Source organism: Humulus lupulus, chromosome 8 (genome assembly GCF_963169125.1).
Source record: "Humulus lupulus chromosome 8, drHumLupu1.1, whole genome shotgun sequence".
NCBI lineage: Eukaryota > Viridiplantae > Streptophyta > Magnoliopsida > Rosales > Cannabaceae > Humulus > Humulus lupulus.
In genome coordinates, this window is record NC_084800.1 from 171,532,253 (window position 1) to 171,545,445 (window position 13,193).

General features: G+C 45.2%; 1 non-coding gene across 1 annotated transcript; it reads left to right on the top strand.

Moving 5' to 3' along the window:
• LOC133798965 (small nucleolar RNA R71) lies at nucleotides 1-107 on the top strand. Its single transcript, XR_009876179.1, has one exon. It is a non-coding gene; the product is annotated as a small nucleolar RNA R71 (small nucleolar RNA).
• Nucleotides 108-13,193: the final 13,086 nt, after the last annotated feature.

Below are 13,193 nucleotides of genomic sequence, written 5' to 3' on the forward strand. Positions count from 1 at the left end.
ATGACGTGACGGGGACACTTTCTCAACAATTCTTTAAACCTCTACCATGTGTCATATAATGATTCCCCATCATTCTGGAAGAAGTTATTGATCTCGCTTCTCAACCTTTTATCTTTTGATGGAGGAAAGAGCTTGGAGAGAAACCTTTTGTGCTAGATCCTCCCATGTGTTTATAGAGCTGGTATGCAGAGAGTTTTACCAACTTTTGGCTCTTTCTGTAATGACCCAAAATCACTAATATGGCTTTAGGGCCTTGATAAGTGTGTTGGGAGGGCATAATTGGTTTATGTGTGAATTTATTAAGTTAACCCGTGATTATATGATAAGCATGCTTGTATGGTTATATGAATGTAAATGTGAGTGTATGTTATATTTGTGAGAACCACATTATTATGTGGGTAAATCTGCAGCATGTGACTTGAGGCAATCTTAGGGAGCTAGTTAGCGGGAAAGTCACAATGGGGCTTAATACTTGACTTTGGGCAAGTCAAGGGGTATTCCAGGTATTGAATGGTTATTTAGGTTATCGGGTTATGGAAATAAATAATTGGAGATATATTCGAGGTTAGGAAGCTTAGGTGGGAATACTGGGGAAATTTACCATTTTTCCCTCGAGGATGTTTTCGGCACCCTGAGCCTCGGGATTGACTTAATTACCTAAGGATAGACTAAGTAAAACATAGAACTCGGTAGAATCATAAAGAACCAACCTTCCCTCCTCTTCCTTTTCTCTCTCAAAGAAAAACCACAAGAAACTTAAGGAAAATTCAGCTGGAATTCAGTGGATTTAGCTGAAGTTTTGGAGGATTAATCTAGTGTTCAGCCGAGGAGTTCAACCAAAATTTAGGGTAAGCTAAAAGCTTTATGCATGGTGGTTAAATTCTATGGTTATGGATGAGTTTTGAGGTGTTTATGGGTTTTGACATTGAAGGATTGAATTGAAGCATGGAACTTGGAAGTTAGCTCAGGAATCCCTTAGAGAGTTGGTTCAAGTGAGAAGGTAAGCTCCAATTCATGATTTAGTGTTTGGATTCTGAGTTTTTATGACTGGTTTTAGTGTTCTTGAGTGTGGGAGTTTCAGAGATTGAAAAGGTGTTTTGATGAGTTTTTGGATTAGGTTTCTGCTGGCTTGTGCTTCTGAAATCATGCAGGAATGTTTGTGATAATTGTGGTATATTATTGGGATAGTTTTGGATGGTTTTGAGTGAAGTTTGAGAGTTAAAAATGGAGGTTTTTCTGGGTTCGAAGGGGTCAGGCCGCAGCATAGTTCTTGGTGAGCTGCGGCCCTCTGAAGCTGATGGATGTTGGAGATGGAGAGCAGGCCGTGGCATGGTCTATGTAGGGCTGTGGCCCATGTCTTGTTCTGAGCCTAGAAGGGCTCTGTTTGGGAGCTATGCCACGGCATAGGAGGCTTGAGTCGCGACCCTTAAAGAAATTTGGGATTTTGGGATTTTAAGCATGGGAATTTAACCTAGGGTGCTCGGGATCGAATCTACTACCGTGTTTGGCGGAATTCGATGTTCCGGAGACTAGAACCTTATATAGAAGCCCTTTTATGATTATTAGCAGTATCCCTTATCTTGGCTGTGACTAGGTATAAGCTAGGGGCTCGGGAAACGGATCGTGCTCAAGAGGCTTCTCGCGTAACCGGTACACTTGGAAACTAAAGGTAAGAAAACTGCACCCGGTTGTGGATGTATAATGGGACTATGGGCTCCCTGTTTTGTATGCTTTGTGAAAGATGGTATTATGCCATATAAATAGTAAAGAAACAGTCTAAGAGTGTCGAAGTTTACATTAGCACACAGGGCGCGGCTCGGCCATTGGTAGTTGAGTACAACTTATTATGCACTGAGCTCGGTTTAAGCGAGCCGGAGTCAGAGGGGTATACAGAGGGTGCAGCCTAAGGTGTCGACCCTGATTATCATGTGATTTGATTATTATTATTAATTGGTGGATTTGTCATGCTGAATAGCTGAGTGTTGATTGGTTGAATCCTTGGTTATATCTACGTGCTATGTGATTAATGTGGTATGTTAGGTGTATCAACATGCTTAAGGGGGTTATTCAACTATTATCATTGTTTGTTATGTAATTTTATGTTTTCTTTCTGGGCCTTGGCTCACGGGTGCTTAGTGGTGCAGGTAAAGGCAAGGGCAAGCTTGATCAACCCTGATTTAGAGAGCTCTAAGAGCAGAGTGTACATGATCAGCTGCAACAGTTGAGGGGGAGACAGGAACAAGAGAACCATAAACGTCTGTTTTTCCCTTAGAGTGTCTAGTGGTTGTTTGAACTCTAGAAATTTTGTAAACTGACTTTTAAACGCTGTTCCTTTTTGGGATTTGTTGACGCTGTTCTTCGCCACCAGGTAATTATACGAATAAACATGATGGATTAGTGCTAATTAGTGAATCGTAATATGAAAATAGTTTAATTCTAGACTTGGGAAATTAATAACATGGGAAGGTGATCACTCCTTTCTTTTTAGGTGGTTCGAAGGTTAAAATCCTTCTAGTCCACCAGTCGATATTATTGATATCTCTTTACTATTTCTTACAGAGTGTTTCTTTACAATAATATGCCAACCACTGCAATGCCCAGGGTCTTGGTATTTATAGGGAGAGGATACCTGGGTTAGCAAAGGGGGTCATCCCGTGACCTCTTTACCCTTCACGTTATCTCTGTAATCAATGGGTAAGGAGGGATAATGGGCCGCATGGCCCAAACCAGTCGTGGGATGCCTGAATACGCATGTTTATACTACATACCCGAGAATTCAGGAATGGAATAGACACGTGATGTCTGATATATGCACGTTTACATTGTGTGGTTGTCTTTACAAGGGTTCGGGTGTCAGACCTATGCCGCATCACGAGCTTGATGTAGCGCTAGCTCGTGATATCCATACCGCTGACCTGCTGCCTTCGAGTGAACTGCTAACTCTCTAATCAGCTCAGACTGGACAGGTGGAAACCTGTAATAACAGCTCCAGGTGGATGATTTACACGTGGCGGATTGACTTAGGCCCTTTTCCAGCTCACCGATAGCTCGTGGATATTTAGGGCATAAATTTTCCCCCAAGCCCCTGCTCGTGATACATGATGTCATTTGCGATCTTCACAGCGGGGTCTTTTAAGTTTCCTTTTTGACTCTCCATATCCCGTCCACTGCGCAGGTATCAGAAACGTGGAGCGCCATGGTTGGCGACTGTCCGACTTCCAAGAATTGCATTAAATGGCCTAGCCTATCTTTGGCCGTCGTTTTGCCTCTCGAGTTATGACCCTCGTATCTCGCATTAATGCGATCGAACGGTCCTCGTTCTTTTACCTCTTACGTATATATAAGGTTGACCACCTTCTGCATTATCCACCCTTTATTTGAATTTTTTTCCTCTTCTCTCCTTTTTATCCTTAGAAGTCTTTCTTCTTCCGGTTGTCATCCCAAAGATCCCTACGCTCTCGCCATAAGAGTTTCTGCACCAGTCCAGCTTTAAGGATTCCACTAGGACTCTGATTCCTACACTTTTTACGGCTTCCATACGGAGAATACACTGTAAGTCCTCTGCCTGTTGCATCCTTTGATCTTTCTGTTTTTCTATTAGGTAAGCCTCTTTCTTAGTCGCACGCTGTACGTTGTTTTTGTCTGAGTTTTGGTGCATAGGTTTTGATCCTAGGTATATCGACTATATGAGAACATGTCTAGGAACTTGATGTATAGGACAAGATAATTTATGGGTAACTTTTTTGGGTAGCTTTATGGAATGCCTATTTGGAGAGGGGAAGATGATAGGTTTCTAGGGTGCAAAATCGGGTAGCTTAGGGGTCACGCTTCCTAGGCGGTTTTTCTTTTTGAAACTTTCCCTCCAAGGCAAGCATTATCCTGACCCTCCTGACACACATATCCCGAGCAATCGGGGATCCGTTGGAAACACGGGCGCGTGATCATGGCATCGCGTGGCCTCACGCACCGCGGGCTGAGATTACCTCAGCCCGTGTATGAAAATCACTTCTCGCGCTAGATTCCCTTTTCTATTTTTAGGTCGCCTATTTAAACTTTCCTCATCTTTGTTCGTTAGGCGACCAGATGGGGCCCAGGAAGAACATACCTAAAAAGAGCGCTGCTGGTTCATCATCCCAGCAGGCTAGTAAGGGGAAAGAGATAGTTGCGGAATCTCCAATCCCCCACTTCGGCCCCACAGTGGAGAAAGAGGTCGAAATGGGACCTAATGCCGTCTTCGAGGCAGAGAGGATAGTCTCGAAGGTTACGACCCAAGGGAGGGTCAACAAGATCCTGCTGTCCCATAACATTGAAATTGGGACAGGCGCTCTTGTTGCCCGACCTCCCCTTGAGGGCGAGAGGAGCTGCACGCCCCTCGACGAGGAGTTCGCGGCCAGGAGCGACGAACACCTCAAGGCCGGGGCCTTCCTACCTTTGGACCAGTACTTCATAGATTTTCTGAATTACGTGAGGCTAGCTCCCTTCCAACTGCCCCTAACTCCTACCGTCTGCTAGCGGGGCTGAGGTACCTCTTCCTAAAGCATGAGTGGGAGGTCCCTACACCAGCGGACATCCTTTATTTCTTCTACCTCAAAGCCAGCCTGGATCAATGGGGGCGAGGTGATGGGTTCTACTACCTGACCCGTTTTCCCAATTCTCTTGCAGTCATCGAGCTGCCCAGCCACCCCAACGACTTCAAGGATCAGTTCTTTATGTTGACGGGGTTTCGCAACTGCGATCACCATTATTTCAACCGTCCTCGTAAGTTTCTTCTATCCTCAGCTCGTAAAATCGCCACGTTTGCTTTATTTCTTTTCATGTTATTGACTTGAATACCATCGTGCAGCCATTTTTGCAAGGACGGCCAAATCAGTGACCCTCGAGGGTCAATATGAGACCTTGGCGGGGCTCCCACCAAGTGAAAAAGACTATCGCTAGCTTGTATCTAATGAGACGATGATGGTGTGTAAGTTAATTTCTGTGGGCCAGACACTGGCCTTGAGGAGGTTGCGGGCTATCCCAGTAGCTTGCGAGTTGGTGCCCATCCTCGAGGGGGGTGCTGCGGACAATGACGAGCAGGAGGAAGAAGACGAGGTGCCGCTCGTGCATCGGAAGTGGGCTCTTGAGATTGCTCAGGGGCTCGACGCAGAACAGATCCAGTCCAGGGCAGCAGCCGGCTCCTCCAGCCAAGGTAATCCATACTTGTTTAGGGACTTAGACAGGGCAGCCGCATAACTACGACTTGCTAGGTTTAACCCAAGCCAGCTCGTACATCGTCATCAAGATGACCTAGACCTTAACATAACTCTACTCCAGTGCGTTGACCAACTAGTGTTGCGCCATGACATGGGCCGCCCTAGGGGCACTATAGTAGTATACACCACCCTGGCTTTTAGGTCGGCCTTTTTTGAGGAGTATGGGACCAACCTTAGGTCGTGGCCCTCCCTTCTGGAGGGTGTAGTCACTCCGGGGCTTAGGAAGTATGTAGAGGAGTCCAGTCCTGAGGTGGATCCAGACCCAGAGCCCCCTCTCATTCGCAAAGTTATAAACTTAGACTCCCTCATAGAAGCTTTGCGGCCGGAGGTCATGGCAATAGATTCCTCCTCTAGCTCGGAGGGTAGGACCTTTTCAATACACCCATAGACTTTTCTTGTGATCAAGTATTCTTACATGTATACTAATGCTCCCTTATTTTTGTTTCAGGCGAAGAGATGGCACAGCCCGGAGACAACGTCCTACGGTCCATCTTCCATGGGGGAAATCCTTCCTCCGGGTCGTCCGGGCCATTGGTCAAGAAACTCCGGCTGACCAAGAAGACTCCTCCTCCCGGGACCACCTCCAAGTCTCTGCTAAGAGGAGGGGCCAGGTCCCTGCTGCCATAGAGAATATTCCCTCGCCTCCCCCGCGACCTCCGGTCCTTACTCGGGAACTGGAGGCACCATCTGGAGCCCCGCCAGCTCCCACTCCCACCGTGCACATACGGGTTAACACTCAGGCCCTGGAGAAAATCCCTGAGGCCTTCAGAGGGATGATTTACGAGACCGCAAACTATATGGTGGATCATTACTACAATGCCAACCCAAGGCACTTGCGGGAGATCGAGACGAGGAGCCTCGAGAACGTTATGGAGTCTTCACTGGGGATGACCCTCACGGTAAGTTTACTTAGTTAACTTAGCTAACTCTCTTTGCTTTCTCTATAGCACATGCCTTATTATCTTTGCTTTTGCAAGTGGCTTTAGCTCTACACCGCAGCATAGCTCGGTCCAGGGCCAGGTTTGATGAGATCAAGGGTGAGTTCCAGACTGCTCAGGCCGCTCTCGCGTCTGCACAACAGCAAGAGCGAGATGCCAAGGTTGCCCTGATTGTTGTCAAGGCAACCGAAAAGGCTGCACAGGTTGCCTTGGCCGCTGCGAAGGACGATCTGGAGGCGATCCAGGCTAAGCAACTGGAGGCCAAGGCTACACAGGTCGCCTTGGCTGCCGCGAAGGTCGAGCTTGAGGAGACCAACGCTGGCCTTGTGACTGCGAGGGCATCTTCCATGTAATGCCCTGAATTTCCTAATAAGGGTTAGCACCTTGATTAGGAGGCCAGGAGGGCCATAATTGATTTCTTATGTTGTTTAGTGATCATATGCATGTTCATGTGAATTATATTATTATATGATGATAAATGCATGCATATGGGTCTATTTATAATTATAAGGGCAGTTTGGTAATTTGGCTCGTTGAGGGCGTAATTGTGTATTTTCGTGCATGTAGGTGAGTTATGAGTGGTACCACATTATATGTGGATTTGTTCGAGCCTTTCAGCATGAGACGATCATGGAATGCAAGTGTTCGGTCTGGTCATAAGGGGATTAAGTTCGAGGCTCGGGGTGAGTCTCGGGGTGATTTTAATGAGTAGAGCATTACCGGGAATTAAAGGGTAATGGGATATAATTTATTGGTGTTTGAGAATATCGAGAATAGCGGGAATTGGAGGGTGTTAATTATGATTAATGAAATAGGTGGGAAATACCGATTTTGCCGTTGGTGGCTATTAAGGTTTTATTTTAGACCTAAGGGCATTTAGGTCTTTTCACCCTTAGAGATTAATATAAGCCATTAAGGCTGTAGAAAGAAGAGGAAACCAGAGTGTTGCTGTCCTTATCTCCCGATGGTTTTTCTCCTCCATTTCTCTCTGGATTTTCAAGCTTTGTTTGAGGAATCAAGCCAAGGAACCAAGCTGGGATAAGCTAAGGTTATGCTCCACCATTGAAGAGGGTGTATTGCTGAGATTGAGGTGAGTTTTTAGCCATTAGAACTATTTGTTTTGCTCTATTTTCATAGTTGAGTTCCAGCTGGTTTTTGGGTTGGAAAGTGGGGAATTGATTGGAGTTTTGGCTAGGGATCTTGGGGTTGTGGTGCCTAGGACATGTGGAGGTGGTATTTGGGTTCATTTGGGACTTAATTTGATGTTTGGAAGCTTTTGGTTTGAGTTAGAAATAGTGGAATCGAAGGAAGAACTTTCTGGGCAGATGCTGGCTGAAGGCAGCGCTACAACGCCCAGTATAGGGTGCTACAACGCTACCTGCAGAGGAGGCTATAGCGATTTGGTTCGGTCTTGAGCACTGGGGCGCTAGGAGGGCAGCGCTACCCTGTTTCTTCAGAACCCTGTTTTGAGTGTTTTTAAGGGTTTTTGGCTCGGGGTTTCAATCCTTAAGGCCTGGGATTGAATCTACTCACTGTGTGGGCATGTTTCAAGGTCCCGAGAGTGGGGTTTAGGTCAAGACCCTATTCATGTTGATTTTCATTAATCGGAGATTGCATTTGGTTATGACTAGGTGACCGCTAAAGGATTAAGGATCGATCATTCTCAAGGGTCGTTCTTGTTCTAATTCTCGCTCGAAACGGAGGTAAGAAAACTGCACCCTGTGTATATGTGACATGCATGGTTATTCTTGATGCATGTTGGATGTTTAAATGTAATGCACGAGAAACATGTGATTAGAACATGCTTTGTATACTGGGTATGATATTGTTCAGTGCTTGAGCCTCTGTGTTTATGCATGATCCTAATTGTGCTAGTATTTGTTAAGTAAGCATGCTGAATGCCCTGTATTCGGATATTGGATATGTGATATATGTTTAGTGGCATTGCTTGCTTGTATATGGCACTGACTAGTCAGGGACATTGACCTATGAGTCAGAAACAGCATAAGCGTCCTGAACACGGGGCCGAATGAAGATTAGATCTAATCAATATCAGCGTTGAATGACCCTATGGCATTAATGCTGGACCGACCCTAAGGTCGATGAATCTTATAAGTGCTTGGCTAGTCTAGGAATAGTTACTCAGAGCCAAGGCCTAAGGCCTAGGTGACCATTTGTCACATGGCTAGGGAACGATGTTCCAGGGTTATGACTCTATGGTCATGAGGAAGGTTATGTTGGTGACTAGTCATCATGCACCTATCCTATCTAAGCTAGTGAAAGGATCACTTATCTACTCGACAGGGTTATGCTGGTGACTATTTCACCAGATACCTGTCTTGTTTAATCTAGTGAAAGGATCCCTTATCTATAAGCTTCGGTGACCCTATTGTCACATGGATGTTGGGAATGGAACCCACCTTAGTGACTGTACCACTGTCACTCTTCTATGTGGGGCTAAAAGCCCTTGATGTCTATTATGGTCATTGGTTGATGTGTTATACTCAACATTACATGGATTTGTTTTCCTGCTGGAATAAGGATATATCTGCTAGGCATGTGCCGTATGATTTGATGACATGTTATTACTGTTCATGAGCATATTAAGTTTTCTTGCTGGGCTTCGGCTCACGGGTGCTATGTGGTGCAGGTAAAGGCAAAAGAAAGTTGGACCATCCTTGAGCTGGAGAGCTTAGGTGACGATGTGTACATATGCTGCTACTCGACCGCCACGACCGAGGGTTGAAAGAGGAACTAGGGTTAAACCCTGTTTTGCCGCTTAGATCGGCCCGTTGTAAATATTTTCTTGTAGTAGACTCTGAAATTATATTTTTGGGATCCCAATGTATACAGTAAACGTTCTAATGAAACGTTACATGTTAACCAAAATTTTAATCCCTAAACTGCTAATCATACTTAGTTACACGGTTTTGGTCAAATGACTCGATTAGCGAGTTTAGCACTGTTTATAAGGCACACCGTAACAATCCCTGGAGTTTGGGGCGTTACATTCCAGCTCCTCCATGGAGGCCATGCTGTATCATTGCTGGGCCTTCAACCAGGATGGCAATTTCTCCTTCCTGGCGCCCGAGGTGTGGGATCTCTTCCTCGAGAAGTTCAAGGCTCGCCTTCAATAGGAGGCGACCTTTGAGACTGGGGAGACTTCTGCTGCAGGCGAGCAGGAGACCAAAGGGGTGACCTCATCGGAGCAGCCTGGGGGGCCTAGGACTTTTGTTCTTTCTTTTTTTGTTTTTATTGACTTGTAATCTTTTATCATGAGGTTTTTTCTCCTCGAGACAATTGATTTTCCTGAATTTTATTTTCATCTATTTTTATCATTATTGTTATTCATTTTCAGTGCATTTGGTAAAAACTTTGTTCGCGTTAGTTCACTGACTTTTTCTTTAAAAACACAAAGCACTCAGTCAATTAACTAACTTCTAAGTTTCAGGACCTGGTTGTATCCAGGACGGTTAACTTTTAAAAACTTAGTCCGCATTAATTCTTTATTGATATCTCGTGCTTTTTAAGAAAAACATCGATTAACCAATTTGAATCAACTTCTAAGTTTTAGGACCTGGTTGTATCCAGGACATTGATTTTAGAAACTTAGTTCGCGTTAATCCTTTATTGATATCTCGTGCTTTTTAAGAAAAACATCGATTAACCAATTTGAATCAACTTCTAAGTTTTAGGACCTGGTTGTATCTAGAACAATGATTTTAGAAACTTAGTTTGAATTATTTCTTTAGTGATATCTTGTGCTTTTTAAGAAAAACATCGATTAACCAATTTGATTCAACTTCTAAGTTTTAGGACATGGTTGTATCCAGGACATTGATTTTATAAACTTAGTTCGCGTTAATTCTTTATTGATATCTCGTGCTCTTTAAGAAAAACATCGATTAACCAATTTGAATCAACTTCTAAGTTTTAGGACCTGGTTGTATCTAGGACATTGATTTTAGAAACTTAGTTCGCGTTAATTCTTTATTTATTTATTTTTTTATCTCGTGCTTTTTAAGAAAAACATCGATTAACCAATTTGAATCAACTTCTAAGTTTTAGGACCTGGTTGTATCTAGGACATTGATTTTAGAAACTTAGTTCGCGTTAATTCTTTATTGATATCTCGTGCTTTTTAAGAAAAACATCAATTAACCAATTTGAATCAACTTCTAAGTTTTAGGACCTGGTTGTATCCATGATATATGCCCCCAAGTAACTAGGAAAGGACCTTTCATGGCTACTTGGAACATGGTTTTCTAACATTATGCTCATGAAGATACACCATGATATGAAGAAACTACCTCTAATTATTTAATAAAACAAGGTGGCTTTCCTAACTAAGCCTTACAAAAGTATTACTGATAATATTTCTTCAGGTGTACAGCGTTCCAAGTCCGTGGGACTGCTTCTCCATTAAGCCGAGCTAGTTTAAAGGTTCCTTCTTTCACATCCTCTATTATTTGATAGGGTCCTTCCCAATTTGGTCCCAACACTCTGTCCTTGGGATCCTTACCGGCTAAGAAGACTCTTCAGAGCACCAGGTCACCTACGCTAAAGTTGCACTTTTTGACCTTTGAGTTGAAATAACGAGTGATCTTCTGTTGATAATGCGTGAGCTGCAGCTGTGAAGCTTCTCTTTTTTCGTCAATTAGGTCGAGGGACATGCATAGCAATTTGTCGTTCTGGTCTTGGTCAAATGTCCAGACTCTATGCGAGGCTATCTTTGTTTCGATAGGAAGGACGACCTCACTCCCGAAAGCCAGGGAGAAATGAGTGTGACCCGTCGAAGTTCGGTGCGAGGTCCGGTATGCCCACAGCACCTGGGGGAGCTGTTCGGGCCAAACTCCCTTGGCTTCATCCAACCTCTTCTTAAGGCTCGCTTTTAGTGTCTTGTTCACAGCCTCGAGATGCCCATTAGCCTTGGGGTAGGCCACGGAGGAGAATCTTTTAACTATGCCGTGCCTCTCGCAAAATTCAGTGAAGAGATCACTATCAAACTGTGTTCCGTTATCCAACACGATCTTCTTTGGTAGCCTGAATCGGCAAACAATACTCTTGATCACGAAGTCGAGGACCCTCTTTGAAGTAATCATCGCCAGGGCTTCTGCTTCTGCCCATTTTGTGAAGTAGTCTATAGCCACCACAGCATAGCGAACTCCTCCCTTTCCCATGGGAAGGGCACCAACTAAATCAATCCCCCAGATCGCGAACGGCCACGTGGACGAGATCATCTTTAGCTCGACTGGAGGGGCTTGGGCGATCGTAGCGAACTGTTGGCACCTGTCGCACTTTCTGACATAAGAGATCGAGTCCTTCGATAGAGTGGGCCAATAAGACCCTTGCCTCAACACCTTCAAGGCCAGGTTTTGCCCCCAAGCGTGATCTCCACAAAATCCCTTATGCACCTCCTGCAGAATGGTTTTCACTTCACCTGGCAGAACACACCATAGAAGAGGTAAAGAGAGGCCACGCCATTACAATGTCCCATCTATCATTATATACCTCGGAGCCTGGTAAAGTACTCTCCTCGCGTCGTTTCGCTCCTTAGGTAACTTCCTTATTATGAGGTACTCGATTATGGGAGTCATCCAGGTCAGCCTGGTGTCGATCATCTTGACCTCCACCCCGACTTCCTCTGTGCTTGGTCTGTCCAAGAATTCTACCGGTACCAGGCCCAAAGTTTCAGCTTCCCCGGAGGTGGTGAGCTTTGCCAGGGTGTCAGCATTGGCATTCTGCTCCCGAGGTATCTGCTCAATTAGGTTCTGCTCAAATGCGGACAACTCCTTCTTTACCCCGAGTATGCATCCATAAAAGACATGAGCTCGTGCCCTGCCATGGCATCTACCAATTGATCAATCCTTGGCAAAGGGAGGCAATCTTTGGGGCAGGCTTTATTTAGATCAGAAAATTCGATGCAAGTCCATCACTTCCCGTTGGGCTTCGGGACCAAAACAAGATTGGCGACCCAGATCGAGTACTTCGCCTCGTGAATAAATCTCGGGTCGTGCTCAGGCGCCTTTGTTTCTGGGACTTCGCCGGCACGTTCTTGTCCAAGTTGAGGGTGTGCATGATGACGCCTGGGCTGATCCCTATCATGTCCTCATGGGACCAAGCGAACACATCTAGATTCTCTTGTAGAAATATCACCAGCTCCGTCTTCCTTTTACTACACAGGTTTTTTCTGAGCTTCACCCCCTTCGAGGGGTCTTGTGGGTCGATGCTCACCTCCTCGAGCTCTTCGATGGCCTGGAGCTCAGATCTATCTTCGCCTATTCTGGGGTCGATATCGTCATTCAAGATGATACCCTCCCCATTGGCATTCTGAGGTTTTTCTATCTCAGGAATAGGTCCTACTTCCTGAGATTCCTCATCCCTGCCCTGAATGGTCATCGTCTGCTGCCCGGGTCATGACTTTCCCTTCATGGAAATGCTATAGCATTCCCTGGCAGCGAGCTGATCACCTCGGACCGGGCATATCCCCGTAGAGGATGGGAATTTGATTGTGAGATGGTGGATGGACATTATGGCTTCAAATGCTACCAATGTAGGTCGGCCCAGAATAGCGCTGTAGGCAGCGGGACAGTCGATGAACACAAACTCGAAGATTTTAGAGACAGTCTGGGGCCCCTCTCCCAAGGTAATTACTAGCTCGATTATGCCTATCGCTACCGATCCTTCTCCAGAAAATCCATACAGCATCATGGAGGTGGCCTTGAACTCGGTGACAGATAACCCCATCTTCCCCAAGGTAGACCAAAATAGTAGGTTCACCGAACTCCCATTATCGATCAGTATCCTCCTAACTCTCTGATTGGCGAGTTGGGGAGTTATGACCAGAGGATCATAATGGGGGAACTGGATGTGACTAGCATCCTCCTCAGTAAAGATGATCAGTTGTCTCTCCAGTCTTTGCTGTTTGGGTAGATGCTGCTCAAGGACGAATTCCACTCCGTTATGAACCTTCAATTCATTGACATATCTCTTCTGGGCACCT